This window comes from Hyla sarda, chromosome 7 (assembly GCF_029499605.1).
Source record: "Hyla sarda isolate aHylSar1 chromosome 7, aHylSar1.hap1, whole genome shotgun sequence".
NCBI classification, from domain to species: Eukaryota; Metazoa; Chordata; class Amphibia; order Anura; family Hylidae; genus Hyla; species Hyla sarda.
In genome coordinates this window covers 99,412,879-99,434,002 of record NC_079195.1, presented here as the reverse complement: position 1 = coordinate 99,434,002, position 21,124 = coordinate 99,412,879, and the positions used below count along the sequence as shown (strand labels likewise).

Genomic DNA, 21,124 nt, shown 5'->3' with positions numbered 1-21,124 from the left:
TGATCATCTGACTTCCTATACAGGTCCTATACACATAATAAAACCAAAACGAGGCTAGAAATACCAAAGTGAGGCCTGGAACGCATCCAGAGTGAGGCTTGGAACGCATCACATGACCTGAAGGCCCTGCGACGCCATTGAAACAAGTAATTAACCATTTATTTACATATGCTATCCTATTTACATTAACCTATGCATAAATTAGAGATTTATACACTAGAATAGAGGCGACTAGGGGTAGACTGGCTAAGAGGGATCCCTAAGTCCTAGGGACTCTGGATATGGGGACCCATAAATAAACAAGTATCGTATAGAATGCGGTACTGGGACACCCCAGTCACATGTAATGATAAACATATCTGGTTCCAATTGTAATGCATCCATGCGTCTTAGAACATCCGTAATGTCCTTAAGGAAGGAGGGAAGAGTCTCAACAATTGTTTGTAGGTTGTGGTCAATGAACTTACAAATGGGTTCACACATATTATTACGTCCAGAGAATATAGGACTACCTGGAGGTGTAGATGCCTGCTTGTGAATTTTAGGTAATAGTTAAAATGTAGCCACAGTAGGATTTTCAACCATAAGGTACGATCGTTCATTTGGTGATATATTGCCCTTGTTGGCCGCCTGTGAAAAAATCAGAGATAATTCTTCTTTAAATTTATGTATGGGATTAAAGGTAAGTTTCTTGTAACCTTTTTTATCATTTCGGTAAATGCAGGAATAGCGTTCGGCACAGCACTGCTTATTGTGGCTTTTGGCAAGTTCATATGCACCTGTGTTGAAGGTAGCAACTGCAGTGAATCCGACCTGGGGTGCTCAATTTATATGAAAACAGTCCATATGAATGCAGCAATGAAAGAAGGTAAATGGCACTCACCAGTGTCGTAGTATAACAAACTTGTTTATTCCATAAAGTGCAGCATAATAACAGACAAGGCAAGGGAGGACTAGGACGCCGTCCACGTAGCGGTGATAGCTATTTCGTGTGCGAGGCACACTTCCTCAGACCACTCCCCTACTACCGCCGGAACTCAGGTTAAATACCTGTGCTCCGGTGCAGATGGGCGTATCTCTTAACTTACAACTGTGCAAAGGGACATAGAAAAAGAAACCCAAAGTGAAACACAGACAAGTTAAAAACAAATACACCTTTGCGGAGAACCAGAAGGGGATGCAGGTAAAACCTTTTAAATAAAAATTGCTAGGTCTACCTTATCATTCAACCCTAAAGTGCCTTGTGCCTTAGTGCGCAAAATCCATCTTGTTTCGCTCTGGAGTAATGTTTTTCTCCTATCACCGCCGTCTTTGGTGTTAACTCTTTCTATTCCGAAGAATTCCAATACTTTGGAATCTCCATTGTGTTCTTCTAATACATGATTAATTAATCTTGTAGAGCCCTTTAGCGTTTTTAAAGAATGGATGTGTTCTCGGAATCGTGTGTGCATGGGGCGCACAGTGCATCCAATGTAAAAACGCCCACAAGAACACACGACTCCGTAAACTACATAATCTGTACGGCAGCAGATAAAATCCTTTACTGAAAAATCGCAGCCCCCTAGGGAAAAATTCCTCCCTTTTTTTAGGAAGCTACACCAATTACAACTTCCACAGCGGTGATTACCTACTAATGTGGATTTGTTCAACCAGTTGCGATTTTGTGATACAAATCTGCTGTGTGTTAACACATCTCCAATATTTTTTGCTTTTTTAAAAGTGACAAATGGTTTTTCAATTGTAACATCTGATAAAAGGGGATCTTTTTGAATCAGAGGCCAATAACGAAAAATAGCTTTTTTAATGATGTTAGCTAGAGGGCTATACTTGAATACAAATGAGAAACATGTAGATTTTTTTGTAACATTAGATGCTAATTTTTTTCCAGTTTTTTCTACTGCTTTCTTTAACAGGGTATCTCTTTTCTGTATTGATGCTCTTTTTAGAGCTTTTTCCAAAACTTCCGGCGGATAACCCCTTTGCTGCAACCTATCAGATAATTCTGAGGCTTGTTTCAGAAAAGATTCTTCTGTACTGTTAATGCGACGCAGTCTTAGGAATTGTCCGTAAGGTACTGCGGTTTTTACATGTTGTGGATGATAACTTTTATAATGCAGCAAGGAGTTACCCGCCGTTGGCTTCCGAAAACCCTCTGTAAGGAGGATTCTGCCCTCAGGGATTACAAGGACATCAAGAAATTCAAGTTTTTCTTTACTGGTTTTCGACGTGAACTTTAAGTTCATATTGTTTGAAGTATTAAGGAAAGTGACAAAATCTGCAAATTCTTCCTCTGTTCCCGACCATATAAGAAACACGTCGTCCACAAAACGACTGTAACTTTTAATTTTGCTTATGAATTTATTGGACGTGGAAAAAATATACTCTTTTTCGAAGATCGCTACAAACAGATTAGCGAGGGTGCACGCTACTGGAGTGCCCATGGCCACCCCGCTAATCTGTCTGTACCACGTCTCATTGAATTGGAACGCATTATTGGTCAAAATGAACAGAAGAGAATCGCAGATAAAGTCAATGAAGGTTTGACTTTTATTGGACTTCCTTAACAGATCTCTAATACATTGTACACTTAATGACTGGGGGATGTTAGTATACAAGCTCTCTATGTCGATAGAGGCCATTATATACCCATCCTCCCATGTCATTCCCTTTAGGTCGAGCAAGAACTCATTAGTATCTTTTACTAAAGTTGGTATTTCCTTCAATAATGGATGCAGAACCCAGTCGATGTATTTTGACAAAGGCTCACTGACCGACCCCCTCCCGGAGACAATTGGTCGTCCGGGAGGGTTAACTGTGGTCTTGTGAACCTTTGGCAGGAAATACCAACAAGGAAACTTAACCTGTTCCGGTAATAATCTTTTTGCAATTTTTTTAGATAACACCCCTTTCTCTACATAATTTCTTAGCAGAGATTGGAGTTTGGACAGATATTTATGTGTCGGGTTTGTAGCAAGGCGTTCATAATTAGATGTATTATGCAACTGACGAGTGGCTTCCTCTATATAGTATTTTTCAGTGAGGAGGACAATGTTGCCCCCCTTATCTGATTTTTTAAAAACTATATTTTTCATAGATCTTAGTTTTTTCAGTGCATTGATTTCCTCTGTTGTTAAATTCGGGGGATCCTCTGGGTATTTTAAAGCTTTTACCTCTCTCAGCACTTCGTGCTGGAAGAGGTCCAAGCTACTGCCTGGGAGTAGGGGTGGGCAAAAGGAGGATTTTATTCCTCCAGTGAAAACTGACTCTGATTCAGTGTCAGAATATAGAGAACTAGTGTCTCCGCCTAATAATTCTGTGAGAGTAATTAAACATTCTGTGTCTTCTCTATTCTCACTATCAAAAGGACTGAAACCCAGGGATCCTATAGATACAGGCTTATCCCCTTCTACCTTGCTGTCACACACATATTTATTCTGTACAAAAAATCTTTTAACATTTAAATTACGTATGCATCTGAACAAATCAAGTTCAAACTCAACTTCATCAAATTTTTCCGGAAAACAGAAGTTTAAACCTCTAGCAAGAACAGTTTTCATAGCATCGTCCAGTACAATATCTGTCAAATTGATAATCATCCTGTCTTTCACAGGTGGAGGTAAATTATCTTCCTCCTTTATTGTCTCCAAGACACTTTCTTTCTTTTCCATCCTCCTTGCATTTTGTTTCCTTTTTCTTGAGTGTCCCCTCCTAGTTGATCTCCTCCTAAAGGGATATTCCCCTGAGTTGATGTTCCTGTCGTAGATTTGTTAGGAATTATGGCATGATGTTGTTCTTCTGAGCCGCTGGAGTCGGACTCCGTGGTCCAGAAGTCAGTTGATCGTTTAATAGTATTCTCATTTGTTACATTTTGTTTCTGATTTTTTTGAGTTTTGCGTGGGTTCCTTTTTCCTGGGTTCTTCCTCCGGTTGCTGTTAATAGCCACAAAGGCTTTACCCGTTTCGAAGTCAATCTTATCTCTGAGATATTTATCTCGTTTTTGATCTTTTATGGTACTTTGTAATTTTAATAATTTTTGTTCTAATTTTTGTTGGAAAATTAGTCTTTGTGCCTCTGGCATTCTGGTTCCAAGCTCTGCTTTAGCTCTGCCCAAAGCTTCAGTTACTTGTGCGTATTCTGCTTCATTTCGCTCCCGTATTAGTCTTAACATGTTAAGGGAGTAATTCAGATGTACTTCTTCCCATTTTTTTAAAAACACCATGTCATCCAAAAACTGCGAGGGCTCTTTGAAATTTCTCAAACCTCTTGGAACTCTGTTACATTCTTCATAAGACTTTAAAGACCGCACGGTCCAAAAGAGCCGCATCTCTTTTTCGGCAAGTTGGCACACTTTATATTCCAGATTTTTTGTGCTTAAAGTCTGTAAAACATCTCTGGTCTCGCAAAGGGTAAAAAACGTGCCGGCGTCCTCCCTCCCTGTCAAGACTGCACTTTCCGTAGGTTGGGTATCCATACTGCTAGTTGCATTTAAGTCCATATTCACACCTGCGGTATTTCCACCGCTGCACGATCGGTGTGTGGGTTAAACAGGTGATTTCTTCACCACTGCAGGCGTGCTCAGAACAAAAGACAAGACAATCAATACGGTAAATGCAGGAATAGCGTTCGGCACAGCACTGCTTATTGTGGCTTTTGGCAAGTTCATATGCACCTGTGTTGAAGGTAGCAACTGCAGTGAATCCGACCTGGGGTGCTCAATTTATATGAAAACAGTCCATATGAATGCAGCAATGAAAGAAGGTAAATGGCACAAACACTCATATTGAAAGGATGGATACCCAAAACTCTAGTGTTCTCTAGTCTACATGTTCTAATGTTGAAATGTTGAAATGTTTGTACAGCTGGTTACCAGTGAGCTCGACAATTTGTCATCACAAGGAACTTACATGAATTTATCAAGGGCAGAACAGGAAGCCATCTCTCAGTTGAGCCAGAGGAAAGACATAGTCATCAAGCCCTCGGTTATGGGGGACAACATTGTCATATGGCCAACGAAATTATATGAGAGAGAAGCTCTGAGACAATTAAATGATAAAAAAGCAGCAATGAAAGAAGGTAAATGGCACTCACCAGTGTCGTAGTATAACAAACTTGTTTATTCCATAAAGTGCAGCATAATAACAGACAAGGCAAGGGAGGACTAGGACGCCGTCCACGTAGCGGTGATAGCTATTTCGTGTGCGAGGCACACTTCCTCAGACCACTCCCCTACTACCGCCGGAACTCAGGTTAAATACCTGTGCTCCGGTGCAGATGGGCGTATCTCTTAACTTACAACTGTGCAAAGGGACATAGAAAAAGAAACCCAAAGTGAAACACAGACAAGTTAAAAACAAATACACCTTTGCGGAGAACCAGAAGGGGATGCAGGTAAAACCTTTTAAATAAAAATTGCTAGGTCTACCTTATCATTCAACCCTAAAGTGCCTTGTGCCTTAGTGCGCAAAAGCTATTTTTCGTTATTGGCCTCTGATTCAAAAAGATCCCCTTTTATCAGATGTTACAATTGAAAAACCATTTGTCACTTTTAAAAAAGCAAAAAATATTGGAGATGTGTTAACACACAGCAGATTTGTATCACAAAATCGCAACTGGTTGAACAAATCCACATTAGTAGGTAATCACCGCTGTGGAAGTTGTAATTGGTGTAGCTTCCTAAAAAAAGGGAGGAATTTTTCCCTAGGGGGCTGCGATTTTTCAGTAAAGGATTTTATCTGCTGCCGTACAGATTATGTAGTTTACGGAGTCGTGTGTTCTTGTGGGCGTTTTTACATTGGATGCACTGTGCGCCCCATGCACACACGATTCCGAGAACACATCCATTCTTTAAAAACGCTAAAGGGCTCTACAAGATTAATTAATCATGTATTAGAAGAACACAATGGAGATTCCAAAGTATTGGAATTCTTCGGAATAGAAAGAGTTAACACCAAAGACGGCGGTGATAGGAGAAAAACATTACTCCAGAGCGAAACAAGATGGATTTTGCGCACTAAGGCACAAGGCACTTTAGGGTTGAATGATAAGGTAGACCTAGCAATTTTTATTTAAAAGGTTTTACCTGCATCCCCTTCTGGTTCTCCGCAAAGGTGTATTTGTTTTTAACTTGTCTGTGTTTCACTTTGGGTTTCTTTTTCTATGTCCCTTTGCACAGTTGTAAGTTAAGAGATACGCCCATCTGCACCGGAGCACAGGTATTTAACCTGAGTTCCGGCGGTAGTAGGGGAGTGGTCTGAGGAAGTGTGCCTCGCACACGAAATAGCTATCACCGCTATGTGGACGGCGTCCTAGTCCTCCCTTGCCTTGTCTGTTATTATGCTGCACTTTATGGAATAAACAAGTTTGTTATACTACGACACTGGTGAGTGCCATTTACCTTCTTTCATTGCTGCATTCATATGGACTGTTTTCATATAAATTGAGCACCCCAGGTCGGATTCACTGCAGTTGCTACCTTCAACACAGGTGCATATGAACTTGCCAAAAGCCACAATAAGCAGTGCTGTGCCGAACGCTATTCCTGCATTTACCGTATTGATTGTCTTGTCTTTTGTTCTGAGCACGCCTGCAGTGGTGAAGAAATCACCTGTTTAACCCACACACCGATCGTGCAGCGGTGGAAATACCGCAGGTGTGAATATGGACTTAAATGCAACTAGCAGTATGGATACCTATCCTACGGAAAGTGCAGTCTTGGCAGGGAGGGAGGACGCCGGCACGTTTTTTACCCTTTGCGAGACCAGAGATGTTTTACAGACTTTAAGCACAAAAAATCTGGAATATAAAGTGTGCCAACTTGCCGAAAAAGAGATGCGGCTCTTTTGGACCGTGCGGTCTTTAAAGTCTTATGAAGAATGTAACAGAGTTCCAAGAGGTTTGAGAAATTTCAAAGAGCCCTCGCAGTTTTTGGATGACATGGTGTTTTTAAAAAAATGGGAAGAAGTACATCTGAATTACTCCCTTAACATGTTAAGACTAATACGGGAGCGAAATGAAGCAGAATACGCACAAGTAACTGAAGCTTTGGGCAGAGCTAAAGCAGAGCTTGGAACCAGAATGCCAGAGGCACAAAGACTAATTTTCCAACAAAAATTAGAACAAAAATTATTAAAATTACAAAGTACCATAAAAGATCAAAAACGAGATAAATATCTCAGAGATAAGATTGACTTCGAAACGGGTAAAGCCTTTGTGGCTATTAACAGCAACCGGAGGAAGAACCCAGGAAAAAGGAACCCACGCAAAACTCAAAAAAATCAGAAACAAAATGTAACAAATGAGAATACTATTAAACGATCAACTGACTTCTGGACCACGGAGTCCGACTCCAGCGGCTCAGAAGAACAACATCATGCCATAATTCCTAACAAATCTACGACAGGAACATCAACTCAGGGGAATATCCCTTTAGGAGGAGATCAACTAGGAGGGGACACTCAAGAAAAAGGAAACAAAACGCAAGGAGGATGGAAAAGAAAGAAAGTGTCTTGGAGACAATAAAGGAGGAAGATAATTTACCTCCACCTGTGAAAGACAGGATGATTATCAATTTGACAGATATTGTACTGGACGATGCTATGAAAACTGTTCTTGCTAGAGGTTTAAACTTCTGTTTTCCGGAAAAATTTGATGAAGTTGAGTTTGAACTTGATTTGTTCAGATGCATACGTAATTTAAATGTTAAAAGATTTTTTGTACAGAATAAATATGTGTGTGACAGCAAGGTAGAAGGGGATAAGCCTGTATCTATAGGATCCCTGGGTTTCAGTCCTTTTGATAGTGAGAATAGAGAAGACACAGAATGTTTAATTACTCTCACAGAATTATTAGGCGGAGACACTAGTTCTCTATATTCTGACACTGAATCAGAGTCAGTTTTCACTGGAGGAATAAAATCCTCCTTTTGCCCACCCCTACTCCCAGGCAGTAGCTTGGACCTCTTCCAGCACGAAGTGCTGAGAGAGGTAAAAGCTTTAAAATACCCAGAGGATCCCCCGAATTTAACAACAGAGGAAATCAATGCACTGAAAAAACTAAGATCTATGAAAAATATAGTTTTTAAAAAATCAGATAAGGGGGGCAACATTGTCCTCCTCACTGAAAAATACTATATAGAGGAAGCCACTCGTCAGTTGCATAATACATCTAATTATGAACGCCTTGCTACAAACCCGACACATAAATATCTGTCCAAACTCCAATCTCTGCTAAGAAATTATGTAGAGAAAGGGGTGTTATCTAAAAAAATTGCAAAAAGATTATTACCGGAACAGGTTAAGTTTCCTTGTTGGTATTTCCTGCCAAAGGTTCACAAGACCACAGTTAACCCTCCCGGACGACCAATTGTCTCCGGGAGGGGGTCGGTCAGTGAGCCTTTGTCAAAATACATCGACTGGGTTCTGCATCCATTATTGAAGGAAATACCAACTTTAGTAAAAGATACTAATGAGTTCTTGCTCGACCTAAAGGGAATGACATGGGAGGATGGGTATATAATGGCCTCTATCGACATAGAGAGCTTGTATACTAACATCCCCCAGTCATTAAGTGTACAATGTATTAGAGATCTGTTAAGGAAGTCCAATAAAAGTCAAACCTTCATTGACTTTATCTGCGATTCTCTTCTGTTCATTTTGACCAATAATGCGTTCCAATTCAATGAGACGTGGTACAGACAGATTAGCGGGGTGGCCATGGGCACTCCAGTAGCGTGCACCCTCGCTAATCTGTTTGTAGCGATCTTCGAAAAAGAGTATATTTTTTCCACGTCCAATAAATTCATAAGCAAAATTAAAAGTTACAGTCGTTTTGTGGACGACGTGTTTCTTATATGGTCGGGAACAGAGGAAGAATTTGCAGATTTTGTCACTTTCCTTAATACTTCAAACAATATGAACTTAAAGTTCACGTCGAAAACCAGTAAAGAAAAACTTGAATTTCTTGATGTCCTTGTAATCCCTGAGGGCAGAATCCTCCTTACAGAGGGTTTTCGGAAGCCAACGGCGGGTAACTCCTTGCTGCATTATAAAAGTTATCATCCACAACATGTAAAAACCGCAGTACCTTACGGACAATTCCTAAGACTGCGTCGCATTAACAGTACAGAAGAATCTTTTCTGAAACAAGCCTCAGAATTATCTGATAGGTTGCAGCAAAGGGGTTATCCGCCGGAAGTTTTGGAAAAAGCTCTAAAAAGAGCATCAATACAGAAAAGAGATACCCTGTTAAAGAAAGCAGTAGAAAAAACTGGAAAAAAATTAGCATCTAATGTTACAAAAAAATCTACATGTTTCTCATTTGTATTCAAGTATAGCCCTCTAGCTAACATCATTAAAAAAGCTATTTTTCGTTATTGGCCTCTGATTCAAAAAGATCCCCTTTTATCAGATGTTACAATTGAAAAACCATTTGTCACTTTTAAAAAAGCAAAAAATATTGGAGATGTGTTAACACACAGCAGATTTGTATCACAAAATCGCAACTGGTTGAACAAATCCACATTAGTAGGTAATCACCGCTGTGGAAGTTGTAATTGGTGTAGCTTCCTAAAAAAAGGGAGGAATTTTTCCCTAGGGGGCTGCGATTTTTCAGTAAAGGATTTTATCTGCTGCCGTACAGATTATGTAGTTTACGGAGTCGTGTGTTCTTGTGGGCGTTTTTACATTGGATGCACTGTGCGCCCCATGCACACACGATTCCGAGAACACATCCATTCTTTAAAAACGCTAAAGGGCTCTACAAGATTAATTAATCATGTATTAGAAGAACACAATGGAGATTCCAAAGTATTGGAATTCTTCGGAATAGAAAGAGTTAACACCAAAGACGGCGGTGATAGGAGAAAAACATTACTCCAGAGCGAAACAAGATGGATTTTGCGCACTAAGGCACAAGGCACTTTAGGGTTGAATGATAAGGTAGACCTAGCAATTTTTATTTAAAAGGTTTTACCTGCATCCCCTTCTGGTTCTCCGCAAAGGTGTATTTGTTTTTAACTTGTCTGTGTTTCACTTTGGGTTTCTTTTTCTATGTCCCTTTGCACAGTTGTAAGTTAAGAGATACGCCCATCTGCACCGGAGCACAGGTATTTAACCTGAGTTCCGGCGGTAGTAGGGGAGTGGTCTGAGGAAGTGTGCCTCGCACACGAAATAGCTATCACCGCTACGTGGACGGCGTCCTAGTCCTCCCTTGCCTTGTCTGTTATTATGCTGCACTTTATGGAATAAACAAGTTTGTTATACTACGACACTGGTGAGTGCCATTTACCTTCTTTCATTGCTGCTTTTTTATCATTTAATTGTCTCAGAGCTTCTCTCTCATATAATTTCGTTGGCCATATGACAATGTTGTCCCCCATAACCGAGGGCTTGATGACTATGTCTTTCCTCTGGCTCAACTGAGAGATGGCTTCCTGTTCTGCCCTTGATAAATTCATGTAAGTTCCTTGTGATGACAAATTGTCGAGCTCACTGGTAACCAGCTGTACAAACATTTCAACATTTCAACATTAGAACATGTAGACTAGAGAACACTAGAGTTTTGGGTATCCATCCTTTCAATATGAGTGTTTGTTCGTCACTTAATTCCTCCAAGGACTGCAATGCTAGCATCTCCTCCCTGGTTGTGCAAAATGAGGCATTGGTCTGATTATGAAAGATTTTTTTTTAATTCAGTTTCCTTGCAAAAAGTTTAAGATCTTTCACGATGTCAAACTGATCAGCGCTACAAGAGGGAGAGAATGATAGAAGAAGAGCGGACAGGTCTCAGCAACATGATCACCAGTGGGGATCATTTAAGGTAATTAACCTTTCTAACATCATACTTACTGAGACACAAATGAAGGTTTATTTATTTATATAGCGCCTACAGATTCCGCAGCGCTTACAATTATGGGGTACAGGCAAAGACAAGTATCAGACATAAAATTACACAATAACTATTCAGACAAGAGGTGTGGGGATATATTGAGGATATGTTGGGGATATGTTGGGGATATGTTGGGGATATGTTTGGGATATGTTGAGGATATGTTGAGGATATGTTGGGGATATGTTGAGGATATGTTGGGGATATGATGGGGATATGTTGAGGATATGTTGGGGATATGTTGAGGCCAATAAGAGACTGTTAAGGGCCTGTCTGAAGAGATGTGTTTTTAGGCCACGTTTGAAACTATGGATGTTGTTGTTGAGTCTGAGGGATTGAGGGATAGCATTCCAGAGAACCAGTGCAGCACGAGTGAAGTCTTGGAGACGGCAGTGAGAAGTTCGGATTATAGAAGATGTTAGTGTGAGGTCATTAGCAGATCGCAGAGAACGTGTAGGATGGTAGACAGAGATGAGAGAGGAGATGTAGGGAGGTGCAGCATTGTGGAGAGCTTTGTGTGTGAGACTGAGGATTTTGTACTGTATTCTGGACTGAATTGGTAACCAGTGTAGTGACTGACACAGGGAGGAGGCGTCGGTGTAGCGACTGGAGAGGAAGATGAGTCTTGCTGCGGCATTAAGGATGGACTGGAGAGGAGAGAGTTTGGAGAAAGGAAGGACTATTAGTAAAGAGTTACAGTAGTCGAGGCGGGAGTGAATCAAAGCAATAATGAGAGTTTTAGCAGTTTCAGTAGTGAGAAACGGGCGGATTCTTGAAATGTTTTTGAGATGCAGGTGACAAGAATGTGAAAGAGACTGAATATGGGGAGTGAAAGACAGGTCAGAGTCAAGTATAACTCCAAGACAGCAAGCCTGCTGCCCGGGAGTTATGGTAGTACCACATACCGAGATGGAAATGTCAGGGTTAGGTACAGTATCAGTTGATGGAGAAAAGACAAGAAGTTCTGTTTTAGAAAGATTTAGTTATGGCCTATCGTTCTCTCCCTCTTGTTGCGCTGATCAGTTTGACATCGTGAAAGATCTTCAACTTTTTGCAAGGAAAAACTGATTTAAAAAAAAATCTTTCATAATCAGACCGATGCCTCATTTTGCACAACCAAGGAGGAGATGCTAGCATTGCAGTCCTTGGAGGAATTAAATGACGTACAGTAAGGCACTAAGTGTAGCTGCAGTTGTCACGTCCCCCCATAGGCTTGCATTGAGGGGGCAGAGCCTTGACATCACAGGGGGTGGAGCCTTGACATCACAACGCTCCAGCCCCTTGATCAGCGAACACACTCCGGGGTCTGATTATACCGGGGTGCAGCGTGCAAGATCACGGGGGTCCCCAGCGGTGGGACCCCCACAATCAGGCATCTTATCCCCTATCCTTTGGATAGGGGATAAGATGTCTAAGCACCGGAGTACCCCGGAGTAAAATTTTTACGTTTTCGTTTTTGCCTCCTCCCCTTCAAAAAATCATAACTCTTTTATATTTTCATCCACAGACTACTATGAGGGCTTGTTTTTTGCACAACCAGTTGTCCGTTGTAATGCCATCACTCACTTTACCATAAAATGTATGGCGCAACCAAAAAAATACTATTTGTGTGGTGAAATTAAAAAGAAAACCGCAATTTTGCTAATTTTGGAAGGTTTTGTTTTCACGCCGTACAATTTACGGTAAAAATGACATGTGATCTTTATTCATTAGGTTAATACGATTAAAATGATACCCATGATAGCATGCTTTTCCATTACTGTTGCGCTTAAACAAAATCGCAAACTTTTTAACCAAATTAGTACTTTTAAAATCCCCCTATTTTGAAGACCTATAACTTTTTCCTTTTTCCGTATAAGCGGCGGTACGAGGGCTCATTTTTTGCGCCGTGATCTGTACTTTTTATTGATACCATATTTAATCAATTTTTTAGGGGAACAATTTTTTTGGGGAACAAAATGTCATAAAAAAGCATCTATTTTGTATTTTTTTTTATTTTTATGTTCACGCCGTTCACCATACAGTATCATTAACATTTTATTTTAATAGTTCAGATATTTACACACGCGGTGATACCAAATATGTATAGCAAATATTTTTTTAACACTTTTTGGGGGTGGAATAGGGAAAATGGGACAATTCACGTTTTTATTGGGGGAGGGGGGGGGTTTCACTTTTTTTGTAACTTTTATTTTTCCTTTTTTTACTTTTATTTTTACACTTTAATAGTCCCCATAGGGGACTATTTATAGCAACCATTCAATTGTATATGTATAGGACACAGCACTGATCAGCGTTATCGGTCATCTTCTGCTCTGTTCTGCGGGAAGGCAGATAAGAGCAGAAGACGCCAGGAAGGCAGCGGAGCCAGGTGAGGGGACCTCCGTCTGCCGTGCTGGATTACGGGATGAACAATGTCATTCCACTGCTTCATCTACTACAACACGTCTTGGAAACTATGGCTGGTCAGGGCACTGGAGACATGGTGCCTACATCTCATGGCCACATGAGCCCTTTGGGGGCTGAATTGAAGGAGGAGGAGGAGCACAGTGGAGCACAGTTTAGGTTTTGTGAGATGGGCGGTTTTTCTAGCCATCTGACAGGAGAGGAGGAGCTGGAGCAGCTAGAGAAGCTAAAGGGTTATGAGGAAGGCGAGACAGAGGACCAGACACACCGTAGTTATATGCAGTGGAAATGGAGGCAGGGAGTCCCTCCGAGTCACTTGCGCAAATGGCACGATGAATGCTTACTTGCTTGCGTAGTGACCGCCGAATTGTCACCATTCAGGCAAAATGGGGGCCTTTTTTACAACCGCTGAGAGGGAGGACAAACTGACCTACTACAGAGACATCCTACATAGTCAGTTGGTCGATGCCTATCTGAGCCATCAAAAACAAAAGAAAAAAGTCCCTGGAGGTTACAGGGCAATATAATCAATAACAACCTTTAAGGGTTTGCCCCCTCGCGGGGAAAACCCTGTACTAGAACCCCCGCTTAAAAAATAACCTTCATTGGTTTGTTTGTTAAAATATGCCCCACACTTATTTAAAACTCCAGCGGTATGGGTGGTTTGTATATAGTGGTATTATGCTCCCACTATGCTAGGGATTATTGTGTGGTCCAGGTATGAGCTGGTTACTGAGTGCTTATAGTTCAGCACCCTTTAGCTGCTGGTGCCACTTCCTTTATTTTTACACCCCATAAGGTCTGCTGTATTTAAAACCATCACCAATAGCCTCCCCGACGTTTCGCTGAACAAGTCAGCTTTGTCAAGGGCAGCGAGACTAATGTGTCCTCAGATGCCGTCTGCTGTTTAATTAACCTTCTGTGGTAACACTTCCGCTAACATTTTTCCAATCAGCTTCCCCGACATCACGGTTCCAGTCTCTCGCATTAGTTGTGTGGGCCAAGCAGTATCGGGCAGATGGGCATCATCATTGCGTAAACCCGGTCATGTGATGTAAACAGAAGTGCCGCAGCTAAAGCGGGACTCCAGCGTGGTCTTCTCTGCGCATGATTCCACACTTAGCCTGGGGCTCCGTTTTTTGCTGCCTCTGCACATGTCATTGGACTTCATTTACCTGCAGGTAGCGTTCTGTTATACAGATTGGTGTGGAATTTTATTATTTAGGTTTTTTATATATATCCTGATGGTTTTCAATATCTTGTAATTTGGCAAACTGAGATAATCATTTCTTAACTTACTGCATATTACTGGTCTACAATAATTATCATATATTCTATTAATCAAGATGTCTTTTGATAACACCATTAATAGTTTTTTATGATATTCTGTTAAATAGGTGTCATCTAATATAACACATTAACACATACACATCCCATCAGACGCCTCCCACAGGAAACCCCCCATCTGTCCCACTGGTAAGTATGTTCACAATGCATTATTATTATCTATTTTAGATGTCATTAGTTCTGGGTATTATCCATATCATTATATTCAGCTGACAGACTTCATTCCAAGTTGCATATTGTTGTTTATTTAGGATTTTTGTATATATCACTTATTTTTTTATTTTTGGGTGTAACAATACTTTATGCCATTCTGTTATTACTGAATTTGGCATCTCAGGCTAGATCTTATATAGTCTATCAGGTGTATGTCTCCTCCTATTGTTACCAGTACAATATGTCATCCCACTGCCACCAACATTGGCTGCTATGGGACGACACACTGGACTAATTCTTATCTTAAGACTTTGTTATTTCACTTTGTTGTATCATTTTATTGTCAACATACTGATCATAAATCAATATGTAAAGCTAATTCTTATTATTATGTTGTTACCAGTATGTTTTTTTTTAAATCTCAGACTGTCATACTTTAGAGCTCTCTTCTTCTTTTTAGTGGTTCTTTTTCATTCTAATTAATGTTTAATGGTTCTTTATCATTCTCATTATTGTTCTTTATCATTCTCCTTGTTAATCCCAATTAGTTAGATTCCACTCATGGCCACTTCAGGGGCCCCCACTCAACTCCCGCACCCAGAATCACCACCATCACCCCTCCCGGTGATGCCTGCCAACCTCGGTAAATGTTCATCTTATTGTGTTTTATTATGATGATTAATAATATTTTCTAATTAGTTTTGTAATTTATCATATATGAGCTTTAGCTTGCAGACGTTTTAGTGATATCACTTGGGGTTATAATGTTTACAAAGTTTGTAGATCCTATAAATCGAATATAAAAGGGATACTGATAGGTGATCCTCATTTAGGCCACTAGGGCTCTTACTATTCATCCGGTAGATCCATTTCCTCTCTTCTTTAAACATTAACCTATCAATGTTCCCCTTTCTGGGTCCTATCTTGCTCTGACATAGGCCCCAGAATTTCAATATGTCGGCATTATTCTCACGTCTCAGGCGAACATGTCACACAAGTGGGGTATCTACCCCTGAGAATGCTACCACTGAGCCAACATTGCTCTGCCATTAGATACCCCACTTGCGAGACATGTTCGCCTGAGACATGAGAATAATGCTGACATATTGAAATTCTGGGGCCTATGTCAGAGTTGCCCGCTACCTCTTGATAACGCTACGTCGTAGAGAAACATGTTGAGGGGGGCAGAGTGGATTTTTTAATAATTATAGCACTGCTGCTCTTTGCAATTTACCGTGTGTGACCTGCAGGCATACAGGGTTGCTCCAATACAAACATAGCAGGAGAAAATTAGCAGAGACATCTGCGCAAGGAAATGACTTTATCAAAATAGCAAACAGAGCAAACAGTGCTATTTGATTTTAAACGGTGTGTAGTATACAATAAAGCATATGGGAGTTTTAACAAAATTAAGTAGTATATAGGAAAACAGGGTATTTTTGGATTCCCAAAAGGGAATCTATAGGAATTAAATATGTCAGAAAAAGGGCATCACCCCACATAGGAACCTCTCCCTTTCCCCCCCTACAAACACTGCCATTACCCAGGGTTTTTAGGTGGAAATAGAGTTTCCTGTGTGCGGCCGCCCTATTTTGCGTGTGTAACACTTGCCAAGAAGGGAATTAATAGGGCGAGAGTAGGACCTTACACGGGAAGTTTGTACCCCCACCTGCTACAATGGACAATTGGACAATACGTTGTTTCCTTCCACCTTTTCGAGAAAAGTGTTACTCGTCTTAAAAAGGGCAGCCCCACACAGGAACTAAGCCCTATTTACACCTAAAAACCCGGGGAAATGGCAGTGTTTGTAGGTGGAAATAGGGAGAGGTTCCTGTGTGGGGCCGCCCTTTTTAGGGCGAGTAACACTTGCCAAGAAGGGAAGTAATTATGCGAGAGTAGGGCCTTACAGGGGAAGTTTTTACCCCGACCAGTTACAATGGACCATACTTTGTTCCCTTCCACCTTTTAGAGGTCTTTGCATCACATCAATACTTGGTGGTGTAGGTGGCACATGGTGTTTTTTGCAAACCTTTCATTTTGTTTTGATTTCCCCCAAATTTTTAGGTCCATATATTTAATACTAAATACTAATACTAAACATCCTCAATACTTACTTGTGCACACTAACACTTTTACAAAAGAGACCATTTTCTTCTGCCTACCAGCCTCAGCTACTATTCGGATCCTGCCACCCGCTTGATGCCACACATCTGATGCCAAGTTATCCTTTTTTCACCCACCTTCATCACCGGGTAGTGGTATTGCCACCCACTGCACTACTCTGTCACCTGGTCACTTTCAGGACTCCTGATGCTGCTGTCACCTCCAGGCTGTCTCATTCTGCCACCATATGTTCTCCTCATGCTACCACCACCTCCAGACTGTGTCATTCAGTCACTATATGTTCTCATGTGGCCGCCACCTCCACGCTGTAACATTCAGGCACTATATGATCTTCTCATGCTGCCGACAACTCCAGGGTGTGTCATTAAGTCACTATATGGTCTCCTCATTCTGCCGCCAACTCCAGGCTGTCATTCAGCCACTATATGGTCTCCTCATGTTGCCGTCAACTCCTGGCTGTGTCATTCAGCCAGTATATGATCTGCTCTTGCTGCCGGCAACTCCAGGCTGTATCATTCAGCCACTATATGTTCTCTTCTCATGCTTCAACCAACTCCAGGCTTTCTCATTCAGCCACTATATGGCCTCCTCATGCTTCAGCCAATTCCAAGCTGTGCCATTCAGCCACTATACAGTGGGGATCAAAAGTTTGGGCACCCCAGGTAAACATTTGTTTTAATGTGCATAAAGAAGCCAAGGAAAGATGGAAACATCTCCAAAAGGCATCAAATTACAGATTAGACATTCTTATAATATGTCAACAAAAGTTAGATTTTATTTCCATAATTTATATTTTCAAAATAACAGAAAACAAAAAATATGTTGTCTGCAAAAGTTTGGGCACCCTGCAGAATTTATAGCATGCACTGCCCCCTTTGCTAAGCTGAGACCTGCCAGTGTCATGGATTGTTCTCAATCATCATCTGGGAAGACCAGGTGATGTCCATCTCAAAGGTTTTAAATGCCCAGACTCATCTGACCTTGCCCCAAAAATCAGTACCATGGGTTCTTCTAAGTAGTTGTCTAGAAATCTGAAACTGAAAATAGTTGATGTTCACAAAGCTGGAGAAGGCTATAAGAAGATAGCAAAACATTTTCAGATGTCAATATCCTCTGTTCGGAATGTAATTAAGAAATGGCAGTCATCAGGAACAGTGGAAGTTAAAGCAAGATCTGGAAGACCAAGAAAAAATATCAGACAGAACAGCTTGCAGGATTGTGGGGAAAACAATTTAAAACCCACGTTTGATTGCACAATCCCTCCAGAAAGATCTGGCAGACACTGGAGTTGTGGTACACTATTCCACTATAAAGAGATACTTGTACAAATATGGTCTTCATGGAAGAGTCATCAGAAGAAAACCTCTTCTACGTCCTCACCACAAAAATCAGCGTTTGAACTTTGCAAATGAACATATAGACAAGCCTGATGCATTTTGGAAACAAGTTCTGTGGACCGATGAGGTTAAAATTGAACTTTTTGGCCGGAATGAGCAAAGGTACGTTTGGAGAAGAAGGGGAACCGAATTTAATGAAAAGAACCTCTGTCCAACTGTTAAGCATGGAGGTGTATCAATCATGCTTTGGAATTTTATTGCAGCCAGTGGCACAGGGAACATCTCACGAGTAGAAGGAAAAATGGATTCAATAAAATTTCAGCAAATTTTGGATGCTAACTTGATGCTATCTGTGAAAAAGCTGAAGTTAAAGAGATGATGGCTTCTACAAATGGATAATGATCCTAAACACACCTCGAAATCCATGGGGGATTACATCAAGAGGCGTATACTGAAGGTTTTGCCATGGCCTTCACAATCTCCTGACCTCAACATAATTGAAAATCAATGGATAGACCTTAAAAGAGCAGTGCGTGACAGACCCAGAAAATCGCAATGAACTGGAAGACTTTTGTAAGGAAGAATGGGCAAAGATACCTCAAACAAAAATTGAAAGACTCTTGGCTGGCTACAAAAAGCATTTACAAGCTGTGATACTTGCCTAAGGGGGCAGTACAAGATATTAACTCTGCAGGGTGCCCAAACTTTTGCAGATGCCAATTTTTTTTAATGTTATTTTGAAAGTGTAAATGATGGAAATAAAATCTAACTTTTGTTGACATATTATAAGAATGTCTAATCTGTAATTTGATGCCTTTTGGAGATTTTTCCATCTTTCCTTCGCTTCTTTATGCACATTAATACACATTTTTACCTGGGGTGCCCAAACTTTTGATCCCCACTGTATGATCTCCTCATGCTCCAGCCAACTCCAGGCTGTACCATTCAGCCACTATATGGTCTCCTAAATAGTCCATCCCCTCATTATTTCCAATAATTTTCATGGGAACCTTTCCCTCATCTATTGTATGATTTATAGGTAAATGAAAATACTTATCTAAATTGATTTCCAGTCCCGAAACATATCGAAACTCTGAAAAAATCTGGACTATCCTTAGGAAACCATCTGCAATCCTTTTTTCTACCCCTCTTAGCCCCAAACCATTTGTCCATATATAGAGCAAACAGTAGGGGTGAGAGTGGAGAACCCTTGACAAGTCCATCTAGTTAAATCAAAGCTCATCATAGGGCCACTTCCTAATAGGATCTTGGGAATAGGTAATTCATACATCAACCTAATCCTATGTATATAGTTATAACCTAATCTGAATCTCTCACATAATTTCCACATGAATCTTTACTCCACCCTGTCAAATGCCTTTGTACCCTCAAGAAATAGGATGGAGTGGAGGTTCCCATCTCCCAACTGTATATTAGTGAAGGTCCTTTCTATGTTCGCAAATAGAGATCTTCCCAGAATAATTGGTTTTGTTCAAACTTACATCTGAGAATTTCTTGGCCAAAACTTTAGAGACATTTTTAACATCATAATTTAACAGAGATATAGGTTTATGGAACTCCACTAATAAAGGATCTTACTTTTTGTAGCAATCATCGCTATATTGGCTTCAAGCATAGATACAAGAAGATGTCCCTTTAAACAGGATTAATGGTTTCCTATAATAAGGATACAGAATGTTTACAAATGTTTTTATACATCTTAAATGGCAGCCCATGTGGTCTGGGGCAGAATTATTAGGGGCGGACAGTATTTCAGATTTTAATTCTTCCTATGAAATTCTGATATAGATCTATCAATTCGAGAATGTTCCTATATCTCAACAGGTGTGTGAGTAACTATGCCATTGTTCAACCGGATGCTGTTGATTGGTTTCCTACCCTTTTGGGCTCTAACAATATCTGCAAGCAATTTGTTTGGCTTCCCTTCTTCTACAAAACATTTATGTCATGCAAAAGAAAGGCTTATTTTGAGCTTTCTCAAAAAAAAAATAACTTAATTTGTTCAAGTTATCGAACCCCACTACCAGAGTTTCGAGATATATTTTTTCTGCCCTTCAGCCTCTCCTCCTCTTTCTCGGTTTACCTAAAGTGCATTTTTTCCACTACTATCTCTTTAAATAAAATTCCTTGATGGCTTTAACACATCCCAAACCATCTGACTACTAGCTGATCCTTTATTACAGACCATAAAAAGTATATTTCTAAGATGGGTGGTGACCATGGTGGCCATTTTGAAGTTGGCCATTTTTAATCCAACTTTTGTTTTTTCAATAGGAAGAGGGTCATGTGATACATCAAACTTATTGGGAATTTCACAAGAAAAACACTGGTGTGCTTGGTTTTAACGTAATTTTATTCCTTCATGAGTTATTTACAAGTTTATCTTTGTTTACAGCTATTGACATGTCGCCGAGGTTAACACGTGAGGAGCGGATAGAAATTGTGTTGATGTCTAGTGAACGCTTTAACCGTGTCATTGTAGCAGATTTCAATGCAAGACACCCTACAAGACCAACCATCTCCTATGCTATAGTTAGAAAACTGTTTGCTAAGTTTCGTGAAACTGGTTCAGTGTTGAATTTGCCAAAATGTGGATGCTTGAAATCTGTCACTAATGAAGAAACATCCGTGTCTGTCCTAGCTTCATTCAGCAAGAGTCCATAGCGTAGAACTCGCCGCATGTCACTGGAGAGTGGCATTAGTCAAACATCCCTTCGGCGGATATTAGCTACTCACAAATGGCACCCTTACAAACTACAGCTATTGCAGCATCTCAACGAGGATGGCCCAGATCGACGCACTGAATTTGCAGAATGGGCAAAAAAAAATTGGAACAGGACCCTCAGTTTACG

At 40.5% G+C, this 21,124-nt stretch overlaps 1 long non-coding RNA gene across 1 annotated transcript in view; it reads right to left on the bottom strand.

The window, feature by feature from the left end:
* Nucleotides 1-19,930, bottom strand: part of LOC130282190 (uncharacterized) — a 36,138-nt gene extending 16,208 nt beyond the window's left edge. The window contains exons 1-2 of the long non-coding RNA XR_008846270.1: nucleotides 19,851-19,930; nucleotides 513-630 (exon numbers count right to left, since the gene is read on the bottom strand). This is a non-coding gene — a long non-coding RNA (uncharacterized LOC130282190). The remainder of the gene's footprint in view (nucleotides 1-512; nucleotides 631-19,850) is intronic.
* Between the last annotated feature and the right edge of the window lie 1,194 nt (nucleotides 19,931-21,124).